This window comes from Pongo pygmaeus, chromosome 9 (assembly GCF_028885625.2).
Source record: "Pongo pygmaeus isolate AG05252 chromosome 9, NHGRI_mPonPyg2-v2.0_pri, whole genome shotgun sequence".
Taxonomy (NCBI): Eukaryota; Metazoa; Chordata; class Mammalia; order Primates; family Hominidae; genus Pongo; species Pongo pygmaeus.
Genome location: NC_072382.2, coordinates 62,373,620 through 62,401,026, shown reverse-complemented (window position 1 = coordinate 62,401,026; position 27,407 = coordinate 62,373,620). Strand labels below are relative to the sequence as shown.

Sequence of the window (27,407 nt, the reverse complement as noted above, 5' to 3'; positions counted from 1 at the left end):
AAGGCATTCTAAAACTCCAGTTCACAGGCTTTTTTACAAAGCCTGAGTATATTGTATAAACCTAGCTTCATCTCTTTGAAAGCCACTTATGCTTGTTTGCCTACCCTGGTCTCATTTGCTATTCTTCTTTTTGTCACATAGTTCCTTGACTGATCCTGTCTGCTCGTGCCTTCCCCATCTCCCATTTGAAAGCTCCCTTGCCAGCTGTAATGAGCCTCCCAGGATCAGCTGGCATTCTTCTTCCAGGGGACTGGGCTCCTATAAGGTCCACATACAAGAAGAATGACACTTTTGGAAATAACCAAGCAGTTAAAGATTAGTGTTGAAAGGGATTCTTAAAGAGCATTGAATATTGCTAACTTGCTAAACTGACTCCAATTTTACCACTGACCCAAGGGTCAGTGGTAAAATTTATATAATATATATAAATATATATATATTATATATATAATGTTAATATATATAAATATATATATATTTATATATAATGTTAATATATATAAATATATATATTATATATATAATGTTAATATATATATCCTATTCCTTTTATGTCACATAACTCAGCAAATATATATATATTATATATATAATGTTAATATATATATCCTATTCCTTTTATGTCACATAACTCAGCAAATATATATATATTATATATATAATGTTAATATATATATCCTATTCCTTTTATGTCACATAACTCAGCAAATAAAAGGTGCTGTCAGAGAATATTGGTTTGTGGGGGGAGACCTTTTCTGAAACATAATAGTTTTTAAAAAGCAGAAAAGATTTGTCAAACATTATGCTTATTTAATTCTTCTTTAATTCAGATGATTTCTCTGAGCTCACACTCTTCACATTATTGCTAGGGTTCTTGAAGAATCAGATCATAACTTTATAAAGCCCCAAACTGAAAATGCCATCTCATTGGATGATGCCAATCACTTTGCAATCCACAAGCTCAGAGTTCATTCTAGCTAACCCCCAAACAAGGATCTCATATCTGGCCAGGTCAAAATTACTGGCTTTTTAAACATAGAGGTTCCCTGGACTGACCCCTGGAGTTTCTTTCTTTCTTTTTTTTTTTTTTGGAAACAGAGTCTCACTCTATTGCCCAGGCTGGAGGGCAGTGGCTCGATCTCAGCTCACTGCAACCTCTGCCTCCTGGGTTCAAGCAATTCTCCTGCCTCTGCCTCCCAAGTAGCTGAGACTACAGGCTAGCACCCCTGCACCTAGCCAATTGTATTTTTTCTAGAGACGGGGTTTCACCACTTTGACCACGATGGTCTCGAATGCCTTACCTCAAGTGATCCACCCACCTTGGCCTCCCAAAGTGCTGGGATTACAGGTGTGAGCCACCATGCCCGGCCTGACCCCTAGAGTTTGTGATTAGAGAAAAGCCCAGGGATCTGAATTTTAAAATTCTCTCGCAGTGACTCTGATGATCCAGATTTGATTTTCTCTGCCCTAAGCCAGTGGTATGCAGCAGGATCATCTGAAGAGCTCCATATACATAGAGTGTCTAGGAGCCACGTATCCCAGACAACTGGGACGCGGACTAGACATTTATAATAATCCTTGTGGGTGATTTGACATACTTAGGGTATTTAAGAGCCACCCAAACCTTTTCAAGAAATATGTTTTGCCACTCTTGGGAAAAAAATTCCAGCATTTTTTCCAAATAAGACAAAAGTAGATGACAACAATGTACACAATTTCAGTTCTTTAGCATTTTTTCAGCAAATTCCACTGCCATTTTGGTATAAACATTGTTGTTTTTGTAAATAAATATACCTTATCTGCATCTCTAACATACTATTCCATAGTAACTCCAGAGCAGAAGTACCTGGTCACTTCTAAAATTTAAAAAATAATATAATAATATAATACCAGCCTGGGCAATATAGTGAGACCCTGTCTCTACAAAAAAATAAAGAATTAGCCTGGCATGGTGGTATGTGCCAGTTGTCCCAGTTACTAGAGGCGGGGGTGGGTAGGGCTGGGGAGCTGAACACAGGAAATCAAGGCGTGATCACACCACTGCACTCTGGCCTGGGTGACAGAGAGAAACCCTGTCTAAAAGAACAAATGAAAAACTGTGATAACAAAACTCTTCCATAAGGATAGAGAAGCAGAACTGTATTGTGGAAAGAGAGAGACTGACTAGGTATAAATTCACTGCCACTTACCAGCTGTGTGGTCATGAATGAGTCATTTAGCCTCTCAGCTTCAGTTTCCACATCTGTAAAATACCTACCTGGGAAGGTGGTTGTAAGCATTTAAATGGTACAATGAATAGAAAGTGTGTGGTACATAGTAAGTATTCAGTAACTCTTCCCTCAGAATCACCAAAAAAAGTCCCAAACTATAAAAGGAATTATATTAGAATTACATTAATGCAACCTAATTTATATTTTCCACTTTTGCGCTATGGTTTTCTGATTTCTAACATTTTATTTCTATCACGTTTTCTTTTTTAAAACTATTTTTAAGGATTACAGATTCTAAAATTTTGAGAAAAAATAGAAAACATTAGTTCCCTTTTCTGTTTGTGGTGTTAGTAATAATATCTCTTTCCTTGAGCACCTCCCCTACTGTGGCTTTTCTGCAGGCAGCAGTTCTTGGCCTCAGAGATAGAGAAGATCCTTCCAATCTTTCCCACCCAACGACACAATTCCTACTTACTTCTCCCACAGGCAGAAGAATTCCTCAGGTTGCAGTTTCCAAATAATCCATCCCATGGTTTTGTTTTTGTTAGCCAGACCTCGAGACAACTCACCCTCTTTCCCACCTCCAGTGGTCTGTAGGCAGCCAGTTTTCAAGCAAACAAGGGTTTGTCTTCTCTTCTGAGTTTGAGAAATTTACAGCATGTAACTTGGGCCCTATTTGTTTCCCAAGAACATTTTGGGAGTTTCCCTCCTTTTGCATGTATTTAAAAGAGATAAACCTGAAACACAAAATAATTTGATTTTTCTAATTGTGTAACTTGGCTCCCAAGAACATTTCACATTGCACTAGCCTTACAGTCCTCCATGCTGAAAAATTCTAGGCACAGGATGAGCAGTGGCTTATAATTCATAAAAACTTTAAACTGTCTTGGAAACAAGCTCCCAGTTAACTGAAACAGGAAGGAAATCATCCACTTAGCTGCGTATGCATTTAAAATCTTGAAATTGAGCTAGGTTCCTTCCTCAGGACAAAAATCTATGCCAGAATAATTTCACTTACAACTAGAAATTGGAAAACACATGTGTTTAGAAATGGTTAAATCACAGGTTCTTAGCTCTAGTTTTGGGTCTTTCTTTTTCTTTGAGACAGAGTCTCACTTTGTTGCCCAGGCTAGAGTGCAATGGCATGATCTTGGCTCACTGCAACCTCGGCCTCCAGGTTCAAGCAATTCTCGTGCCTCAGTCTCCTGAGTAGCTGGGACTATAGGTGCCTGCCACCATGCCCAGCTAATTTTTGTATTTTTAGTAGAGATGGGGGGGTTTCGCCATGTTGCCCAGGCTGGTCTTTAACTCCTGACCTGAAGTGATCCGCCTGTCTTGGCCTCCCAAAGTGCTAGGATTACAGGTGTGAGCCAGCACACCTGGCGTGGTTACGATTTGGGTCTTGTTGCTCCAGGCATTCCATCAGCTTTCTCAGCCATTCTCATTTTCAAAGGAGTGTGTATGATGTTTCCACAGTCAGTTGCCAGGGTTCTTTTCTAGGCTAATTTACTCTTTTTTTCCATTACAGTTTAAATGAATACATTCACAAAATAAACCTGGTTATCTTTTATCTTTTTTCCTTGGCTAGAACTTCCTAGTTATTTCAACTGAGGTGAGTTTCTAATTCTGATTCAATCCCTGCCCTAACCTCCTTCCCCTAAATGGGGGTTCCTATGCTTAGTGTTCCTCCTTCACCCCTGCAGAGCCCTCTTCTCTCTTTTCCACACTGCTCTTTGCCACAGCAAGCTGACCTTTGTGGATGACACATTTGGGTTCCCTTGCCTTCTGGCTTCTGGTGGGGTTCAGCCAATGAGGGGCATTGGCAGAAGTAGAGGACCAGAGAGAGGACTGAGGGGTTATTCCTGTCACTCCCTATGGGCTCTGGCTTAGCAGTGGTTGCCTTCCTCTACCAAATGCCAGTGCTTCCATAGGGTGGCCCTACTCTTAAGGCTACACATTTCTCAGAGTTTCAATAACTGCCACCTTCCTTTGCCCTGACATTCTCCTCATTGTGTTTCACCATCTCTTGTTGGGTGCCATGACCCTGCTCACATGTTTGTAAATAGTCATTTCCTTAAACTCTGTTACTTTTCTGAGGATGCTGCTTCCTGCTGGACTCAGGTACAGCTCCTCATATACATTTTGGTAGTGCTGGTTCAAGACACCAAATATGACGGAATAAAGCCTGTTGACCAGTCTTGACAAAAATTGTCACTGCCTTTTTCTGTTTTTCAAATTGGCAAGTACTTTCCCTGTCAATACCTGATGTACCATAAGGACACTATCATTACTTGGGACTCATGTATGCTGTTTCACGTGTCACTATATGGCAGAGTGCCGAGACCACAGATTTGGTCAGTCCACCAATGTCCAGAAACCAAATTCTTTGCCTTCACAAACTTCTTTTCTACCCCGTCTGGAAGTCATAGCACTTCAGTAGAGTGCCCTTCATCCATTCCCTGAGATCCACTCTGCTCTGGAAGAGGAAGAGACTGCTCAAGGTTCCCCAAGGTGGAATTATCTTTTTTTTTTTTTTTGAGATGGAGTCTCACTCTGTCACCCAGGCTGGAGTGCAGTGGCGCGATCTAGGCTCACTGAAACCTCTGCCTCCCGGGTTCAAGCGATTCTCCTGCCTCAGCCTCCCAAGTAGCTGGGACTACGGGCACCCGCCACCACACCTGGCTAATTTTTGTATTTTTAGTAGAGACGGGGTTTCACCATGTTGGTCAGGCTGGTCTTGAACTACTGACCTCAAATACTCTGCCTGCCTCGGCCTCCCAAAGTGCTGGGATTACAGGCATGAGCCACTGTGCCCAGCCGGGAATCATTCTTAAATCTTCTCTCTCCTTATACTAAATATTGCATAAGTCACCGCATGTTTTCCACCCTAGTCCCTTAACTTTCTTACATCTTCACCACTATTACTGTGATCCAGAAGACCAACACTTCTCTTACATGGATTATAACATCTTTGTAACTGGTCTTTGTGCCTCTAGCGGGGTTCCTTTCCAAAGCATGCTCTTTTCAGCAGCCAGAATAATCTTTCTGAATCACAAATCTGATCATCCCTTTTGTATACCGGCCCCAGGATCAAGTCCATACTTCATAAACAATTTCTAAGCTCATTATGGTCTAGACAATAGCTTCTCATGTCTCACATTTTTCTTACTTCTCACGCCCCAAGCACTTTTCGTTCCACCAAAATTCTAGTCTCTTTCTTGCCTTCATCATTATGTCCTTCTGCCTGCAAAGTTCTGTCTACTTTCACCTGTCTTTCAAGTTTCAATGTGGGCATCATGTCTGTATCAGGAATGCTTTCAACTGCAAATATCTAGAAGCCCAGGCTGCAGTTAATTGTTTTTTATGTAAGAAGTCTGGAAAGTGGCAGTGGCTAGCATTGACTCACTATATTTTTATTTTTATCACTATTACTTTTAATAGAAATTATTATTTATTTACAACAGTAAGATTAGTCTTTTAAATTATTGCTCCCATGGTTCTGATAAAACTCTATTCCATATTCTCATTCTCCTGGTCCAAACCAGGGATCACAAAGAACCAGGTTTTAGCTGACGTTTTTGCAAATCAGCTAGTTAATAGCTGATATCTGTGTTAAGAAAAATGTTAAGGCCCAAGAGGGGCTCAGCGGAAGAGAATGCCATGCATGATCATTTAGTCATGTCTGTCACGGGTGCAGAAAACAAAAACATGACAATGTGTGCTATGTATCTGCCATCTTTTGTCAAACTTATGTATCTGTAAGCGGCCTGGTGTTAATACAGTTTTCCATTTACCTTGTCAGGATGGAAAAGGACAGTTCTAGAACAGGAAAAACATTGTGAGTATTTGCCTTTAATCTGTGGAGCTGGTGAATTATTCCACTTTAAATGATAAAACCTCACATTTCTAGGATTAAACTCAATTAGTCATGTTATACTAGCTTTCATATAGACCACTAAATTTATTTGGCTAATATTTTAACTTATCATAGTATACTTTGAATTAATGTTACACCACCTAACATATAAGAGCCTTACAGTAGTATATTTCCATTTATCTCCTCCCTATTTTGTGCTCCACTGTGGTCAACCTTTTTTTTTTTTTTTTTTTTTTTACTTTTCCAAATGGTACACAGAGCTGCAATACATAGTTAATATTTTTGTTTAAATAATCAACTGTTTTTCTTGTAATGAACTTAAACAATAATAAAAACATTTCTGAAGTTTTTTATTCCAAAATTCCATGGTCAATTCATATTTCCAACTGCTGACATTTTCCTTCAGCCTGAAAACATTAACATTTCTTGTAGTATATAGCTTTGCTGGTGATGAATTTCATCAGCTTTTTTTCTTTATTTGGAAATGTCTTTATTTTGTCTATATTTTTATTTATCTCTGGAAAAAATTCTAGGTTGACAATTTTTTTCCTTATTACTTTAAATATTAATAAATCATTCTATTTTCTTTTTATCTCTGTTGCTTCCCATAAAAAATCAGTGATTATTCTTAGGATTGGTCTCCTATATGTACTACACCCTTTTTCTCTGGCTGCTTTATTTTGCTTCCAGCAATTTAACTATAATGGATGTGTTAAGGTTTTTTTTTTTTTTAATGTTTATGCTGCTTAGGTTTTATTGAGCTTCTTCTGGGGTCTAGGGGTTTATAGTTTTTATTAAATTTAGAAAAATTTGGCAATTAAAAATTTTTTTTCTGTGCCAATCTCACCCCCTTTTATGCTGAGACTTCGTATATACATATATTAGACCCTTTAGTGTTACCTCATAGGTTACTCAGTCTATGTTTAATTTTTCATTTCTTTTTCTCTTTATGCTTTGGTTTGGATAGTTTTTATTGACCTGTCTTCAAGTTTACTGATTTTTTTTTTGTAGTGTCCTATTTACTATGAAGCCCATCCAGTAAAATCTCATTTCAAATATTATAAATTTTGGTTCTAGAATTTTCATGTAATTATCTTTTTTTACTTTCCATTTCTCTATTGAGAGTCCCTATGTCCATCTATTCCTCTGAATCTTGAATATATTTATAATAGTGTTTTAAAGTCCTTGACTGCTGATTTTAACATATATGTTGGGGCTGGGTTTGGTGGCTCATACCTATCTATAATCCTAGCACTTTGGGAGGCCAAGGCAGGAAGATCACTTTAGGCCAGGAGTTCAAAATCACCCTGGGCAACATAGTGAGACCCCAACTCCACAAAAAATTTTTAAAAATTTGCCAAGTGTGATGGTATGCACCTGTAGTCCTAGCTATCCAAGAGACTGAAGTGGGAGGATCGCTTGAGCCTAGGAGTTTGAGGTCGTAGTGAACTATGATTGTGCCTGGGTGACAGAGTGAGACCCTGTTTCCAAAACAAAACAAAACATAAATATCCTGTCTGGGTCTGTTTCTCTGGACTTTTTTGCTTGTTGTTGCTATTGCTGTTCCTAATTATAGGCCCCATTTTCCTGCTCCTTCTCATATCTAGTAATTATTATTGCTTGATGAACATTGTGGTTCTTGAATTCCTGGCCTCAAGTGATCCTCCTGCCTTGGCCTCCCCTTATTCTAAGACTAGAGCAGACCTACTCCAAAGGTATGGTCATTCCAAGCTTTCAACTGAATGCCTGGGGTACTCAGTGAAGTCTCTTTATTCTGGCTAGATGGAAGACCAGTATCTCCAGCAGTGTGCAAGCTTCAGAATTATCATTTAGCTGATAGGGACCCCATTAGCTGTTTCTTGACAGGCCTGTGGTCTATTGCTCTGTGCATCTTCTGCTTAGCACTTGGGCAAAGACTCAAGGAGGCCCATATGCAGATTTCAGGAGCTCCTTCCCTGTGTAACTCCCTCCATCTGGTATCCTGACCCTCAATTTCCAGCCATTTTAGCAGCTCCAGCCTCTGATCTCTGTTTCCTCCATGCAGGTGGACCATTGCTCTCCGTTAGTCTCCACTTTTCTGCCTATGTATATAGTCAGATCCATTTAGCTTTCATTTTAAGGGATCTGGGGAGTCACTCAGCTCCCAGCTTGGCCTCACTGGCTGGGCCCAGAGAACTTACTGTTGGCTCCCTGCTGGACAGAGAATGGTCCAAAGGCAACTAGGAAACCACCCTGCTGTGTGAGGCTTTGCTTTGCTGTTTGTACCCTGCCGACATCTTCCTGGCTAGCCTGACTCACACTTCCCGTGGATTCTAAGCAGCCTGGTCCAAGCTGACAGTGTGTCACTAGGTAGAGAACACTTTTCCTTCCTCATCTTTTGACCCTCAATCTAATCTTGGTAGTGTTTCTGGCTGTCTGAATAAGGAAGTGCCTAATATCTAGAAAGAATCCTGAAGCTTTCTTTGACTCACTAGGCAAGGGCAACAAGCTCCCTGTTGCCGATGTACCCTTTGCTAAGTTCACCGGCACCCTTAGGACTTTCAAACCAGAGAGCCCCACCAGAAGTCAGTATTAGAGAAAAGGGGAGACTGGAGGGAGTTTTAGCCTCTTCATAATATCCACTAACATCCCCTAGCCTTCCCTTGTTATTCTTTGATAGGGATAATTGTTCTATCATAAAAAGGTTGCATATAAGCATTTTAGAAAATATTGCTACTTATATTGATCTGTAAGTTAAATAATGTGGAGTTTGGGTTCTTCAGAATAGACTCTGGGTTGGTTTTAAATTTGGGCTCAAGATCTGTATGAGGGATCAATACCTGTGAAAAGAAGGGAGTGAAAGCTGGATTGGGCAAAGAAAGAAATCAAGCTGTGTTGCAGGCCTGATAAAGTCTCAGCCCCACGGTGGGGAGCCCAGGAGTCAGTATTGCCTGTTAAAGCGTGGTGCATCAAGCTGCAATGGCTAAGCCTTGATACCCTACCTCTCTCAGGCACCAGATAAAGACTGATGACTTTGGGCTTGGCAAATCTGCAGGTGAGGTAGACCTGGAAGGAGCTGACATTGAAGGCTGTCTGCTGGCTACATCTCCTGCAGTTGTGCGGCAAGCCCTTCTTCAAAGAGGAGTACAGTGGTACATCTCTATTTCTACCACACAAAAAATGGTGCTTGCAATGGAAATGCAAATTTAAGACAGATCTTCTCGCTGACTTTTCCAACCGGCTTACCACTCCTAAGAGCCTCCTATTTAGGAAGTCTGGAGCCAACTGGACTCATCTTTTGAAACACCAGGAGGCAGTGGGGACTAGACTTATCACGGAGCCTCACTGAGAGGCAGTCAGGGCAGGGGTCACGTGGCAGGCTCCAGCAGTGGTCAGTGCATGCATCTGCACATCTACCCATCTGTCCATCTTTTCATGTGTCTGTCCACAAATGGACCCTGTGTCAGGTTCTTGGCCAGGGACTGATGAAATAACTGTGGCTCCAACACCTTCTCTATCTTCAAGGAACTCATAGTGAGGGTGACATCGCCTGGAGCACAGCAACCCTCAGACAGGTGACTGCATCCTCAGCAAGAGGGCTTCAGCTAGTCAGATATTCACATTGCCTCTGAGCCCAGAAGCCAGTGTCAGGCATTGAGAAGTCACCTCATGGGAGAAAGTACTAGTCATGAGGCCACAGGCAGGGCTGGGCAGGCAATAACTGCCACAGTAAGTAAGAGTCTAGACCTGGACTCAGGAGGCATGGGTGGGCACAGAAGAGCTAGGCCTTGGGCTCCATGGGAATCTTGCTGGTCCCAAAGCCTGAGGTGTCTGGGCACAGGATGCAGCTGAGCTTTGAGGAACTGGGGAAGCTGCAGTAAATCCAGAAATGAGGGGTGACGATGATGTAGGGAAGATGTAGGAGTGGAATGAGGTCAGGGGCACGAGCAGTGGGTGTCTGTGACAGGGGGGAGGGCCACAGACCCAGAAAGCTTACACTTTCACAAGACACTTTTCTTTTGGAGAAAAGTGAAAGGAAAAAGGGGATCAGCATGAACTCTCAGGTTGTTTTCTGCTGGGGCAAATTCTCTTGCACACAGGCAGTAGGGAAAGAAAATCAAAACCAAAGCACAACTTGTCTGAACAGCCCTGGTGGGCTGCTTTGCCCACTCCCCATGGTGGCCATTTTGTGCCTTCTCCACTTTCCACAAGTTCATAATCAGTCCAGATTCTTTCTCTCAAATAACAGAGAACATCGGTCATGAAACCCCTCTAACTTACAGACTCTGACCTACACCCTCCTGGGTCTCAGCAACATCCCTTCTCCTTCAAAGCCAGGCTCCCACCTGTGCTAATGTGCCCTTTTCCCCTTGACAATTCCAGGACATCTACCTATCAATGATTCCTTCTAGCCTTTTGCTGTCCACTTCCTTCCCTTTATCCTGGCAGCCTGCTGAGATATACTCCATGGAGAGACAGGCATTCCCTGTACTGGCTCCTCCTCACACGAATGCCTCATTGTTCTCTCCTTCCACCTCTAAACTTCAAAGAGTTGTCTATCCTTTCTCTCTCAACTCCCTCCCTTGCCACCCACACTTCAGCACATTGCAATCTGGCTAGGCACATCTGATGCAGTCAGATGCAATCAGGACGTGCTGAAAATTAAGTCCTGATTGCATCTGACCTCTCGGCACCATTTGGTACTGTTGACCAATTCATTTCCTTGAATTTCTCCCTTCCTTTGACTGTACCTATCACAATGATATCCCAATCTACTTTGTTGACTTTTTATTTTTATTTTTTGACCTCTCTTTTCATATCAATGTCCCACAAAGCTCTGCCCTCAGCACTCTTCTGTCCTTTAAATGCTCTCCAGCAATAACCCATCCACAAACAAAAGTTCCCCTCTGATGATCCCAAATCTATATCCTCAGCTCAGACACCTCTCCTGAGCTTCAGACGCATACTTCCACAGGTCTACCTGTCAACTCCCAAAAGGTATCATAGACATCTTCAGAAAGGAACTTCCCATCTTTTAATTCTCCATTCTACTATGTTATCTGTCTTAGTCAGTGGCTTCAATACATGTGGTTATTTAAGCCATAATCCTGAGAGCTGTCCTTCTCTCTGCTTATCAACCTGCCCCAATCCTCGTCCTTCTCTTCCTCCTGCTTCTCCTCTTCCTCCTCTTCCTTTTCCTCCTCCTGCTCTCCTTAACCACTGCTCAGCCCTGTTCCTTATAACCTCTTACCCCAATCTTTCCAACAGCCTGCCTGGTAAGTCCACTCCTCCTCTTTGACACTGTTCAAATTTATTCTAGGTGACCAGAAGAATCTTTCTAAAGCACACATTTAGTCATCCTCTCCTTTGCTAAACACCTTCAATGGCCTCCCTGCTGCCTGAAAATACAATCTCCTCAATGTCATCTATAAAACCATCTTTCATTTGGCTTCTGTTGACTCCTTCAACTTTGCCTCTCCTTCCCTGCCCTGCATTTTACACGCCAGCCAACACCAAGCTGATGCCTCTGCAACTTTGCTTATGCTGTTCCTCCTGTCTGGAATGTCATACCTATGTCATCCCTTCAACTTTTCCTATTAATTGCTTAAGGCTAATTTAGATGCCCCTCCTCCAAGATATACTTGTCTGGTTTACATGCCCTTTTCCTGTCTTGCAACTAGTTAGCTTTTGTCACTGCTACATTGTAGTTACATATGCACAAGAGTGTCCTAGTTGAGCCCAAATTGGGAGTCAGAACTGGTGGACTAGTCACCCTCTTGGACTCTATTTACATGAGCTGATATGCATGACAGTATGTACTGTTAGTCCCCATGGATAATATATAGTACTATAATTGCTTAAAATTATAAGCAATTATAATTTAATTGGGATGGAAGACTGAGAGAAGAGGGAGATAGGATATTTTTGGGGGGTGTATATTTTCTGCCAAGCCCCTTGAAATGTTTGTGAGTCCTGATGGAGAGGTGAGTTACAGATGTTGTGAGACTCTGGGCTCAAGCAGAAAGGGAACAGCCATTTCTGGGTGTGGGGATGCTCCCTTATGCAGATGTGACAACAGAGGACATTGACAAGGGAGAACCAGGGCAAGCTGGAGGGTGGGGCCAAGCGTTGGTTAAAACTGATGGATTGGTTCATGATTCTATGCCAAATATTCCTTGGGAACTTCAAGAAGTATTTGAGAGATGGCAAACCAGAGGTAGGACTAGATTGCAGCTCTAACTTGGATGGACAGAGCAGTGTGAGGAGGCTTGCATCATGAATTTTTGCTCCAGAGTGACTGCAGGAATACATCAGGAAATCTGAGAGGTCCCACAGACCCCCTAAAGGAAGTAGGTTGCTCCTGCAGGACCTGGGAGACACCTCAAATACTGTGCTGGTATCCACAGCTGAGAGACCCACAGACGGTTCATGTCACAGGACTCCATGCAGACAACCCCCAATAACATCAAGGAGCCTGGTAGACTTGCTGGGTGGTTAGACCCAGAAGAGAGATAACAATCATTACAGCTCAGCTCCCAGGAAGCCACATCCATAAGAAAAGGGGGGAGAATACTACATCAAGGGAACACCCCATGGGACAAAAGAATCTGAACAACAGCCTTCAGCCCTAGATCTTCCCATCTGGCCTACCCAAATGAGAAGGAACCAGAAAACCAACCCTGGTAATATGACAAAACCAGGTTCTTTAGCACACCCTCAAAATCACACTAGCTCACCAGCAATGGACCCAAACCAAGAAGAAATCCCAGATTTACCTGAAAAAGAATTCAGGAGGTTAGTTATTAAGCTAATCAGGGAGGCACCAGAGAAAGATGAAGCTCAATGTAAGGAAATCCAAAAAATCATACAAGAAGTGAAGGTAGAAATATTCAAGGAAATAGATAACATAAATAATTAATCAAAACTTCTGGAAAGAATGGACACACTTAAGAAATGCAAAACCCTCTGGAAAGTTGCAACAATATAATTGAAAAAGTAGAAAAAAGAAATTCAGAGCTGGAAGTCAAGGTCTTCAAATTAACCCAATCCAACAAAGACAAAGGAAAAGGAATAAGAAAATATGAACAAAGCCTATAAGAAGTCTGGGATTATGTTAAACAACCAAACCTAAGAATAATTGGTATTCCTGAGGAAGAAGAGAAATCTAAAAGTTTGGAAAACATTTTGGGGAATAATTGAGGAAAACTTCCCTGGCCTTGCTAGAGACCTAGACATCCAAACACAAGAAGCACAAAGAACACCTGGAAAATTCATAGCAAAAAGAGCATTGCCTAGGCACATTGTCATCAGGTTATCTGAAGTTAAGAATCTTTTTTCTTTTTCTTTTTTCTTTTCTTTCTTTCTTTTTTTTTTTTTGAGACAAAGTCTCACTCACCTAAGCTGGAATGCAATGGCGTGATTTCAACTCACTACAACCTCTGCCTCCCAGGTTCAAGCAATTCTCCTGCCTGAGTAGCTGGGACTAAAGGCATGAACCACCATCTCCAGCTAATTTTTATATTTTTAGTAGAGATGGGGTTTCACCATGTTGGCCAGGCTGGTCTTGAACTCCTGACCTCTTGATCCACCCACCTCGGCCTCCCAAAGTGCTGGGATTACAGGCATGAGCCACCGCACCTGGCCTGAAAGAAAAAATCTTAAGAGCTGTGAGACAAAAGCAACAAGTAACCTATAAAGGAAGACCTATCAGATTAACGGCAGATTTCTCAGCATAAACCCTACAGGCTAGAAGGAATTGAGGCCCTATCTTAAGCCTCCCCAAACAAAACAACTATCAGCCAAGAATTTTGTATCCAGTGAAACTAAGCTTCATATATGAAGGAAAGAGACAATCTTTTTCAGACAAACAAACACTGAGAGAATTTGCCCCTATCAAGCCACTACTACAACTGGTAAAAGGAGCTCTAAATCTTGAAAGAAATCCTGAAAACACATCAAAACAGAACCTCTTTAAAGCATAAATCTCACAGGACCTATAAAACAAAAACACAATTTAAGAAACAGAAACAAAAAAACAATGTATATAGGCAACAAATAGCATGATGAATGGAGTGGTACCCCACATCGCAATACTAACATCGAATGTAAATGGCCTAAATGCTCCACTTAAAAGATACAGAATTGTGGAATGGATAAAAATTCACCAACAAACTATCTGCTGCCTCCAAGAGACTCACCTAACATACAAGGACTCATGCAAACCCAAGGTAAAGGGTATAAAAAGACATTTCATGCAAATAGACACCAAAAGCGAGCAGGAGTAGCTATTCTTATATCAGACAAAACAAACTTTAAAGCAGCAGCAGTTAAAAGGCAAAGAGGGACATTATATAATGATAAAAGGCCTTGTCCAACAGGAAAATATCACAATCCTAAACATATATGCACCTAACACTGGAGCTCCCAAATTTATAAAACAATTACTAATAGACCTAAGAAATGAGATAGACAGCAATACGATAATAGTAGGGGGCTTCAATACTCCACTGACAGCACTAGATGGGTCATCAAGACAGAATATCAACAAAGAAACTGGATTTAAACTATATGCTGGAACAAATGAACTTAACAGGTATATACAGAATATCCCATCCAACAACTGCAGAATATACATTCTATTTAACAGCACATGGAAATTCTCCAAGACAGACCATATGGTAGGCCACAAAATGAGCCTCAATAAATTTATGAAAATCGAAATTATATCAAGCACTCTCTCAGACCACAGTGGAATAAAACTGGAAGTCAACTCCAAAAGCAACCTCCAAAAGCATGCAAATAAATGGAAATTAAATAACCTGCTCCTGAATGAGTATTGGGTCAAAAACGAAATCAAGATGAAAATTTAACAGTTCTTTGAACTGAACAACAATAGTGACACAACCTATCAAAACCTCTAAGACACAGCAAAGGCAGTGCTAAGAGAAAAGTTCGTAGCCCTAAACACTTACATCAAAAAGTCTGAAAGAGGCCAGGTGCCACCATGGCTCACACCTGTAATCCCAGCACTTTGGGAGGCCAAGGTGGGTGGATCACAAGGTCAGGAAATCATGACCATCCTGGCTAACATGGTGAAATCCCATCTCTACTAAAAAAATACGAAAAAATTAGCCAGTTGTGGTGGCTGGTGCCTGTAGTCCCAGCTACTCAGGAGGCTGAGGCAGGAGAATGGTGTGAACCCAGGAGGCAAAGCTTGCAGTGAGCGGAGATCAAGCCACTGCACTCCAGCCTGGGCAACTGAGTGAGACCCTGTCTCAAAAAAAAAAAAAAAAAAAAAAAAATGTCTGAAAGAGCACAAATAGACAATCTAAGATCATACCTCAAAGAACTAGAGAAACAAGAACAAATCAAACCCAAACCCAGTAGAAGAAAGGAAATAACCAAGATCAGAGCAGAACTAAATGAAATTGAAACAAAACACATACAAAAGATAAATGAAACGAAAAGCTGGTTCTTTGAAAAGATAAGTAAAATTGATAAACCATTAGCAAGATTAACCAAGAAAAGAAGAGAGAAAATCCAAATAAGCTCAATAAGAAATGTAAAAGGTGATATTACAACTGATACCACCGAAATACAAAAGATTATTCAAGGCTACCATGAACACCTTTACTCTCATAAACCAGAAAACCTAGAAGACATGGATAAATTATTGGAAAGATATTTCCAGGACTCTCATCCTCCTAGCTTAAACCAGGAAGAATTAGATACTCTGAACTGACGAACAACAAGCAGTGATATTGAAATGGTAATTAAAAAATTATCAACAAAAAAAGCCCAGGACCATACAGATTCACAGCAGAATTCTACCATACATTCAAAGAAGAATTGGTACCAATCCTATTGACACTATTTCACAAGATACAGAAAGAATGAACCCTCCCTAAATCATTCTATGAAGCCAATATCACCCTAATACCAAAACCAGGAAAGGACATAACCACAAAAGAAAACTACAGACCAATATCCTTGATGAATATAGATGCTAAAATCCTTAATAAAATACTGGCTAACTGAATCCAACAACACACCAAAAAGATAATTCACCATGATCAAGTAGGTTTCATACCAGGGATGGTGGGATGGTTTAACATACACAAGGCAATAAATGTGATATACCACATAAACAGAATTAAAAACAAAAATCACATGACATCTCAACAGATACAGAAAAAGCATTCCACAAAATACAGCATCACTTTGTGATTAAAACTATCAACAAAATTGGCATACAAGGGACATATCTCAATATAATAAAAGCCATCTATGACAAACCCACGGCCAACATAATACTGAATGGGGAAAAGTTGAAAGCATTCCCTCTGAGACTAGGACCAAGACAAGGATGCCCACTCTCACCACTCCTCAACATAGTACTGCAAATTCTAGCCAGAGCAATCAGATAAAAGAAAGAAATACAGGGAGGAGCCAAGATGGCCAAATAGGAACAGCTCTGGTCTACAGCTATCAGCGCGAGCGACGCAGAAGATGGGTGATTTCTGCATTTCCATCTGAGGTACCGTGTTCATCTCACTAGGGAGTGCCAGACAGTGGGCGCAGGTCAGTGGGTGAGTGCACCGTGCGCCAGCCGAAGCAGGGGCGAGGCATTGCCTCACTCGGGAAGCGCAAGGGGTCAGGGAGTTCCCCTTCCAGGGGTGACAGACGGCACCTGGAAAATCGGGCCACTCCCACCCGAATACTGTGCTTTTCCGACGGGCTTAGGAAACGGTGCCCCAGGAGAGTATAGCCCGCACGTGGCTCAGAGGGTCCTACGCCCACGGAGTCTCGCTGATTGCTAGCACAGCAGTCTGAGATCAAACAGCAAGTCGGCAGCGAGGCTGGGGGAGGGGCGCCCGCCATTGCCCAGGCTCGCTTAGGTAAACAAAGCAGCCTGGAAGCTTGAACTGGGTGGAGCCCACCACAGCTCAAGGAGGCCTGCCTGCCTCTGTAGGCTCCACCTCTGGGGGCAGGACACAGACAAACAAAAAGACAGCAGTAACCTCTGCAGACTTAAATGTCCCTGTCTGACAGCTGTGAGGAGAGCAGTGGTTCTCCCAGCATGCAGCTGGAGATCTGAGAACGGGCTGACTGCCTCCTCAAGTGGGTCCCTGACCCCTGACCCCCGAGCAGCCTAACTGGGAGGCACCCCCCAGCAGGGGCAGACTGACACCTCACACGGCCGGCCAGGTACTCCAACAGACCTGCAGCTGAGGGTTCTGTCTGTTAGAAGGAAAACTAACAGAAAGGACATCCACACCAAAAACCCATCTGTACATCACCATCATCAAAGACCAAAAGTAGATAAAACCACAAAGATGGGGAAAAAACAGAGCAGAAAAACTGGAAACTTTAAAAACCAGAGTACCTCTCCTCCTCCAAAGGAACGCAGTTCCTCACCAGCAACGGAACAAAGCTGGACGGAGAATGACTTTGACGAGCTGAGAGAAGAAGGCTTCAGACGATCAAATTACTCTGAGCTACGGGAGGATATTCAAACCAAAGGCAAAGAAGTTGAAAACTTTGAAAAAAATTTAGAAGAATGTATAACTAGAATAACCAATACAGAGAAGTGCTTAAAGGAGCTGATGGAGCTGAAAACCAAGGCTCGAGAACTACGTGAAGAATGCAGAAGCCTCAGGAGCCGATGTGAGCAAATGGAAGAAAGGGTATCAGCCCTGGAAGATGAAATGAATGAAATGAAGTGAGAAGGGAAGTTTAGAGAAAAAAGAATAAAAAGAAATGAGCAAAGCCTCCAAGAAATGTGGGACTATGTGAAAAGACCAAATCTATGTCTGATTGGTGTACCTGAAAGTGACGGGGAGAATGGAACCAAGTTGGAAAACACTCTGCAGGATATTATCCAGGAGAACTTCCCCAATCTAGCAAGGCAGGCCAACATTCAGATTCAGGAAATACAGAGAACGCCACAAAGATACTCCTCGAGAAGAGCAACTCCAAGACACATAATTGTCAGATTCACCAAAGTTGAAATGAAGGAAAAAATGTTAAGGGCAGCCAGACAGAAAGGTCGGGTTACCATCAAAGGGAAGCCCATCAGACTAACAGCGGATCTCTCGGCAGAAACCCTACAAGCCAGAAGAGAGTGGGGGCCAATATTCAACATTCTTAAAGAAAAGAATTTTCAACCCAGAATTTCATATCCTGCCAAACTAAGCTTCATAAGTGAAGGAGAAATAAAATACTTTACAGACAAGCAAATGCTGAGAGATTTTGTCACCACCAGGCCTGCCCTAAAAGAGCTCCTGAAGGAAGCACTAAACATGGAAAGGAACAACCGGTACCAGCCACTGCAAAATCATACCGAAATGTAAAGAACATCGAGACTAGGAAGAGACTGCATCAACTAACGAGCAAAATATCCAGCTAACATCATAATGACAGGATCAAATTCACACATAACAATATTAACTTTAAATGTAAATGGACTAAATGCTCCAATTAAAAGACACAGACTGGCAAACTGGATAAAGACTCAAGACCCATCAGTGTGCTGTATTCAGGAAACCCATCTCACGTGCAGAGACACACATAGGCTCAAAATAAAAGGATGGAGGAAGATCTACCAAGCAAATGGAAAACAAAAAAAGGCAGGGGTTGCAATCCTAGTCTCTGATAAAACAGACTTTAAACCAACAAAGATCAAAAGAGACAAGGCCATTACATAATGGTAAAGGGATTAATTCAACAAGAAGAGCTAACTATCCTAAATATATATGCACCCAATACAGGAGCACCCAGATTCATAAAGCAAGTCCTGAGTGACCTACAAAGAGACTTAGACTCCCACACATTAATAATGGGAGACTTTAACACCCCACTGTCAACATTAGACAGATCAACGAGACAGAAAGTCAACAAGGATACCCAGAAATTGAACTCAGCTCTGCACCAAGCAGACCTAATAGACATCTACAGAACTCTCCACCCCAAATCAACAGAATATACATTTTTTTCAGCACCACACCACACCTATTCCAAAATTGACCATATACTTGGAAGTAAAGCTCTCCTCAATAAATGTAAAAGAACAGAAATTGTAACAAACTGTCTCTCAGATCACAGTGCAATCAAACTAGAACTCAGGATTAAGAATCTCACTCAAAACCGCTCAACTACGTGGAAACTGAACAACCTGCTCCTGAATGACTACTGGGTACATAACGAAATGAAGGCAGAAATAAAGATGTTCTTTGAAACCAACGAGAACAAAGACACAACATACCAGAATCTCTGGGATGCATTCAAAGCAGTGTGTAGAGGGAAATTTATAGCACTAAATGCCCACAAGAGAAAGCAGGAAAGATCCAAAATTGACACCCTAACATCACAATTAAAAGAACTAGAAAAGCAAGAGCAAACACATTCAAAAGCTAGCAGAAGGCAAGAAATAACTAAAATCAGAGCAGAACTGAAGGAAATAGAGACACAAAAAACTCTTCAAAAAATCAATGAATCCAGGAGCTGGTTTTTTGAAAGGATCAACAAAATTGATAGACTGCTAGCAAGATTAATAAAGAAAAAAAGAGAGAAGAATCAAATAGATGCAATAAAAAATGATAAAGGGGATATCACCACCGATCCCACAGAAATACAAACTACCATCAGAGAATATTACAAACACCTCTATCCAAATAAACTAGAAAATCTAGAAGAAATGGATAAATTCCTCAACACATACACCCTCCCAAGACTAAACCAGGAAGAAGTGGAATCTCTGAATAGACCAATAACAGGAGCTGAAATTGTGGCAATAATCAATAGCTTACCAACCAAAAAAAGTCCAGGTCCAGATGGATTCACAGCCGAATTCTACCAGAGGTACAAGGAGGAGCTGGTACCATTCCTTCTGAAACTATTCCAATCAATAGAAAAAGAGGGAATCCTCCCTAACTCATTTTATGAGGCCAGCATCATCCTGATACCAAAGCCTGGCAGAGACACAACAAAAAAAGAGAATTTTAGACCAATATCCTTGATGAATATTGATGCAAAAATCCTCAATAAAATACTGGCAAACAGAATCCAGCAGCACATCAAAAAGCTTATCCACCATGATCAAGTGGGCTTCATCCCTGGGATGCAAGGCTGGTTCAATATACGCAAATCAATAAATGTAATCCAGCATATAAACAGAACCAAAGACAAAAACCACATGATTATCTCAATAGATGCAGAAAAGGCCTTTGACAAAATTCAACAACCCTTCATGCTAAAAACTCTCAATAAATTAGGAATTGATGGGACATATCTCAAAATAATAAGAGCTATTTATGACAAACCCACAGCCAATATCATACTGAATGGGCAAAAACTGGAAGCATTCCCTTTGAAAACTGGCACAAGACAGGGATGCCCTCTCTCACCACTTCTATTCAACATAGTGTTGGAAGTTCTGGCCAGGGCAATTAGGCAGGAGAAGGAAATCAAGGGTATTCAATTAGGAAAAGAGGAAGTCAAATTGTCCCTGTTTGCAGATGACATGATTGTATATCTAGAAAACCCCATTGTCTCAGCCCAAAATCTCCTTAAGCTGATAAGCAACTTCAGCAAAGTCTCAGGATACAAAATCAATGTGCAAAAATCACAAGCATTCTTATACATCAATAACAGACAAACAGAGAGCCAAATCATGAGTGAACTCCCATTCACAATTGCTTCAAAGAGAATAAAATACCTAGGAATCCAACTTACAAGGGATGTGAAGGACCTCTTCAAGGAGAACTACAAACCACTGCTCAAGGAAATAAAAGAGGATACAAACAAATGGAAGAACATTCCATGCTCATGGGTAGGAAGAATCAATATCGTGAAAATGGCCATCCTTCCCAAGGTAATTTACAGATTCAATGCCATCCCCATCAAGCTACCAATGACTTTCTTCACAGAATTGGAAAAAACTACTTTAAAGTTCATATGGAACCAAAAAAGAGCCCGCATCACCAAGTCAATCCTAAGCCAAAAGAACAAAGCTGGAGGCATCACACTACCTGACTTCAAACTATACTACAAGGCTACAGTAACCAAAACAGCATGGTACTGGTACCAAAACAGAGATATAGATCAATGGAACAGAACAGAGCCATCAGAAATAATGCCACATATCTACAACTATCTGATCTTTGACAAACCTGACAAAAACAAGAAATGGGGAAAGGATTCCCTATTTAATAAATGGTGCTGGGGAAACTGGCTAGCCATATGTAGAAAGCTGAAACTGGATCCCTTCCTTACACCTTATACAAAAATCAATTCAAGATGGATTCAAGACTTAAATGTTAGACCTAAAACCATAAAAACCCTAGAAGAAAACCTAGGCATTACCATTGAGGACATAGGCATGGGCAAGGACTTCATGTCTAAAACCCCAAAAGCAATGGCAACAAAAGCCAAAATTGACAAATGAGATCTAATTAAACTCAAGAGCTTCTGCACAGTAAAAGAGACTACCATCAGAGTGAACAGGCAACCTACAAAATGGGAGAAAATTTTCACAACCTACTCATCTGACAAAGGGCTAATATCCAGAATCTACAATGAACTCAAACAAATTTACAAGAAAAAAACAAACAACCCCATCAAAAAGTGGGCGAAGGACATGAACAGACACTTCTCAAAAGAAGACATTTATGCAGCCAAAAAACACATGAAAAAATGCTCACCATCACTGGCCATCAGAGAAATGCAAATCAAAACCACAATGAGATACCATCTCACACCAGTTAGAATGGCAATCATTAAAAAGTCAGGAAACAACAGGTGCTGGAGAGGATGTGGAGAAATAGGAACACTTTTACACTGTTGGTGGGACTGTAAACTAGTTCAACCCTTGTGGAAGTCAGTGTGGCGATTCCTCAGGGATCTAGAACTAGAAATTCCATTCGACCCAGCCATCCCATTACTGGGTATATACCCAAAGGACTATAAATCATGCTGCTATAAAGACACATGCACACGTATGTTTATTGCGGCATTATTCACAATAGCAAAGACTTGGAACCAACCCAAATGTCCAACAATGATAGACTGGATTAAGAAAATGTGGCACATATACACCATGGAATACTATGCAGCCATAAAAAATGATGAGTTCATGTCCTTTGTAGGGACATGGATGAAATTGGAAATCATCATTCTCAGTAAACTATCACAAGAACAAAAAACCAAACACCGCATATTCTCACTCATAGGTGGGAATTGAACAATGAGAACACATGGACACAGGAAGGGGAACATCACACTGTGGGGACTGTTGTGGGGTGGGGGGAGGGGGGAGGGATAGCATTGGGAGATATACCTAATGCTAGATGACGAGTTGGTGGGTGCAGCGCACCAGCATGGCACATGTATACATATGTAACTTACCTGCACATTGCGCACATGTACCATAAAACCTAAAGTATAATAATAATAATAATAATAATAATAAAAGAAAAAAAAAAAAAAAGAAAGAAATACAGGGCATCCAAATTGGTAAACAGGAAGTCAAACTGTTGCTGTTTGCTGATGATATGGTCGTTTACTGAGAAAACCCTAAAGACTCCTCCAGAAAGCTCCTAGAACTGATAAAATAATTCAGCAAAGTTTCCAGATAATATATTATCTGGAAAAATACAAATTAATAATATAAATGGTGTACAAACTAATGTATGCAAACCAGTAGCTCTTCTATAGACCAACAGTGACCAAGCTGAGAATCAAATCAAGAACTCAACCCCTTTACAATCGCTGCAAAAAAATAAAATACTTAGGAATATACCTAACCAATGAGGTGAAAGACCTCTACAAGGAAAACTACAAAACACTGCTGAAAGAAATCATAGATGACACAAACAAATGGAAACACATCCCATGCTCATGAATGGGTAGAATCAATATTGGGAAAATGATCATACTGCCAAAAGCAATCTACAAATGCAACATAATTCCCATCAAAATACCACCATCATTCTTCACAGAATTAGAAAAAAACAATCCTAAAATTCATATGGAACCAAAGAAAAGCCAACATAGCCAAAGCAAGACTAAGCAAAAAGCACAAATCTGGAGGCATCACATTACTGATTTCAAACTATACTATAAGGCCATAGTCACCAAAACAACATGGTACTGGTATAAAAATAAGCACATAGACCAATGGAACAGAATAGAGAACCCAGAAATAAACCCAAATACTTACAGCCAACTGATCTTAGACAAAGCAAACAAAAACATAAAGTTGGGGAAGAACACCCTTTTCAACAAACAGCGCTGGGATAATTGGTTAGCCACATGTAGGAGAATGAAACGGGATCCTCATCTCTCACCTTATACAAAAATCAACTCAAGATGGATTAAGACTTAAATCTAAGACCTGAAACTGTAAAAATTCTAGAAAATAACATTGGAAAAGCCCTTCTAGACATTGGCTTAGGCAAGGATTTCATGACCAAGAACCCAAAAGCAAACGTAATAAAAACAAAGATAAATTGCTGGGACTTAATTAAACTAAAGAGCTTTTTCACAGCAAAAGGAACAGTCAGCAGAGTAAACAGATGACCCAAAGAGTGGGAGAAAATCTTCACAATCTATACATCTGACAAAGGACTAATATCCAGAATCTACAACGAACTCAAATCAGTAAGAAAAAAACAATTCTATCAAAAAGTGGGCTAAGGACACGAATAGACAATTCTCAAAAGAAGATATACAAACGGCCAACAAACATGAAAGAGTGCTCAACATCACTAATGATCAGGGAAATGCAAATCAAAACCACAATGTGATACCACCTTACTCCTGCAAGAATGGCCATAATAAAAAAAATTTTAAAAAACGGTAGATATTGGCATGGATGCAGTGAACAGGGAACACTTCTACACTACTGGTGGGAATGTAAACTAGTACAGCCACTATGGAAAACAGTGTGGAGGTTCCTTAAAGAACTAGAAGTAGAACTACCATTTGTCCAGCAATCCCACTACTGGTTATTTACCCAGAGGAAAAGAAGTCATTTTACAAAAAAGATACTTGCACATGCATGTTTATAGCAGCACAATTCACAACTGAAAAAACGTGGAACCAGCCCATCAATCAATGAGCAGATAAAGAAACTGTGGTATATGTATATATCATGGAATACTACTTAGCCATAAAAAGGAATGAATTAATGGCATTTGCAGCGACCTGGATGAAATTGGAGACTATTATTCTAAGTGAAGTAAATCAGGAATGGAAAACCAAACATTGTATGTCCTCACTCATAAGTGGGAGCTAAGCTATGAGGATGCAAAGGCATAAAAATGACACAATAGACTTTGGGGACTCGGGGAAAGGGTAGGAAGGGGGTGAGGGATAAAAGACTACTAATAGGATGCAGTGTATACTGCTTGGGTGATGGGTGCACCAAAATCTCACAGATCACCACTAAAGAACTTACTCATGTAACCAAACACCACCTGCTCCCCAATAACCTATGGAAATCAAAAATGTTTTAAAAAAGAAGTATTTGAGAGACACATTGCTGGGAATTAAATAGTTCTGAGGGAGTTATTTGAATTAATGGACTCCTGTTTATATTCATAGGCTGATGAGGACTGGGGACATTGAGTTTGTTATTTTCAGTCTTTCCACAACTGCACCACAAACTTTGAGGACTGGAACTATTCTTATACTTTTGTTGTTGTTGCTACCTGGAGCAGTGTCTGCACCTTGCAGATGTTGGATGGATGGATGGATGGATGGCTGGCTGGCTGGCTGGCTGGATGGATGGATGGATACATGGATGGACGGATAGACAGATAAAAAGGCTATTCTGTTGATTCCTTGCCTTGCATCCAAAGGATCTGGGGAGGCCACAGAGGAGGCCATGGGTCAGTCCCAACAGCAATTAGTCTCTCTTGTTTCTTTATGCATGATAATAGCCCTCTGAAAGTGACTTGGCCCTCACCCAGGAAGATGCAAAGAAAAATAACCACTAGTGGGTAGGTGCAGCCTCCCGGGCCTGTGGGTACAAGATATTCAAAGAACACTTTAGAAAGAACACATTCCATGAAAAGTAAAGCTGGTCAAAAGTGCAAGTCTATTGATATGTTCAATTTTCCTGATAATTCTGATATCTCAAGCATTGGCAGCCTAGGTGAAAATGAGAAAGATAAAGAACCTTAGGAAGGCTTTCATCTTCCTTTACACAGCACAGCTATATATGCTGATGAAGAATTATTCTCCCGACATTGTGGATTATCTATCTCTTCAACTCCCCCAGGGAAAGAAGCAAAAAGAAGTTCAGACACTTCTGAAAATAAAGCAAGTGAAAACAAATCTGCAAAAATTAGTGCAAAAGGCCGGGCATGGTGTCTCACGCCTGTAATCCCGGCACTTTTTGAGGCTGAGGCGGGCGGATCATGAGGTCAGGAGTTCAAGACCAGCCTGGCCAACATAGTGAAACCCCGTCTCTACTAAAAATACAAAAATTAGCCAGGCATGGTGGTAGGCTCCTGTAATCCCAGCTACTTGGGAAACTGAGGCAGGAGAATCGCTTGAACCTAAGAGGCAGATGTTGCAGTGAGCTGAGATCACACCATTGCACTCCAGCCCAGGCAATGGTGCATGACTCATCTCAAAAAAAAAAAAAAAAAAAAAAAGTGCAAAAAAAGCCAAGAAGAAAACGCAAGCCCATTCATAATGACTGGGAAAGTACTGAAGAAAGTGATGTAAGAAGAAAAGCTAAATCAGCAGACAAAATGAGTACACAATGACATGAGGCTATTCCAACTACAGCATCTTCAGAACTTTCAGAGAAACCAGCTGAGTTGATCACTTCTAAAAAGATAGAACCTCTTAGTGCCCAGCCCTCTGTAGAGAAAGAGACCTTGGCAACAGAAATTTAATTGAAAACTCAGAAAAAAGGAAAGATCTCTTATGACAAAAGGAAAAAATCAAGAAGTAAAGCCATTGACTCAGATACTTCCAACATTGTGCATATTTGGTGTCTATAAGAAAACCAGTAACATCATGGAGTTGAATATTGTTTTGCCCACATTTGAGAAAATCCTCCTAGAGTATAAACAAAGAATAGAATCTAAAATTTGTAAGAAAAGCCATCAACACATTTTATTTTAACATTAAAAAGAACCCATCAAAATGTTTAAAGAAGTCCAGATGTTGAAAAACTTGAAAAGGAAGAATGCTAAGATGATTTCAGATATTGAAAAGAAAAGTCAACGTTTGATTGAAGTTTAGGATGAACTGCTTCCATTAGAGCCACAGCTGAAACAACTACAAACAAAATGTGATAAACTTAAGGAGAGAAAATCTTCCCTTAGGAATGCAGCATATTTCTTATCTAATTTAAAACAGCTTTATCAAGATTATTCAGATGTTCAGGGGAAAGAACCAAACATAAAGGAAACGTATAATTCATCCAGCTTTCCAGCTCTATTATTTTGACAATTTTGGGAGCTGAAAATCACCTGCAAAATCAACCATCAATTAGAGAAGCTCCTTGACCAGAAAGAAGAAGCGCAGCCTGCTAAAATGTGCCTATAGAAATGTTAGTTTCATGCTACTGTTACCTTCCGAAACTATACTTTTATAAATAATTTTTTTTGCAAAGAAGTATGGCCTAGTTATCAGAACCTAATATTTGTCATTCAAATTAAATGACTGTGAACACTGTTAAATGGCATCCATTTTTCAAATAGTTTTAAAGGCCATGATCATCTTTTCTGGCTAATATCTTGAGTAATAAATTTTAAACTGTTGACATCGTATCTTAATCAGCCCCAGATATAAGAGCTTTAATAAACATAAAATTAACTTGATGTGAACATAAACTAATTCTGATTAAGGAGGAGATTTCTACTGAATTTAAGTACACCAAAGCTAATTTTCAGTAAAACTTTATAGAAGTAAAAAACAAAAATTGGAAAACAAAGTGATAAAACTTAGTTTATGTAAACAGGTTTAATGACAATATATTTGTTATCAAATCTCACAGACATCAGACAAATTATAGCCTGGTGACATAAGTGTCCATAGTGAATTAGGTACTTGTATAGTACCTTCAGTGATTAGTTTATCAGGAATTTCATCCATTTCACTGTTGTAACTGAGAAGACTGTTCTCTGCAGCTTCAGCTAATTCAGCATCTTCAGTAGCTTCTAAAATATACGCATCTTCAATGCCATTAATCCCAGTCAGTGTCAGCAGAAGCACCTGTTGACACCTTACTAGTTGATGGTTTATGAGGATTCTGGGTTTCATTGCTCTTAATTTCATCTGCTTCAACCCCCTCATCATTCATGTCCAAATGCCCATACCTT

At 40.5% G+C, this 27,407-nt stretch overlaps 1 pseudogene; it reads left to right on the top strand.

Annotated features, from left to right (window-relative positions):
- Nucleotides 1-9,863: 9,863 nt before the first annotated feature.
- Nucleotides 9,864-26,378, top strand: LOC129008639 (centromere protein U-like; annotated as a pseudogene).
- Nucleotides 26,379-27,407: the final 1,029 nt, after the last annotated feature.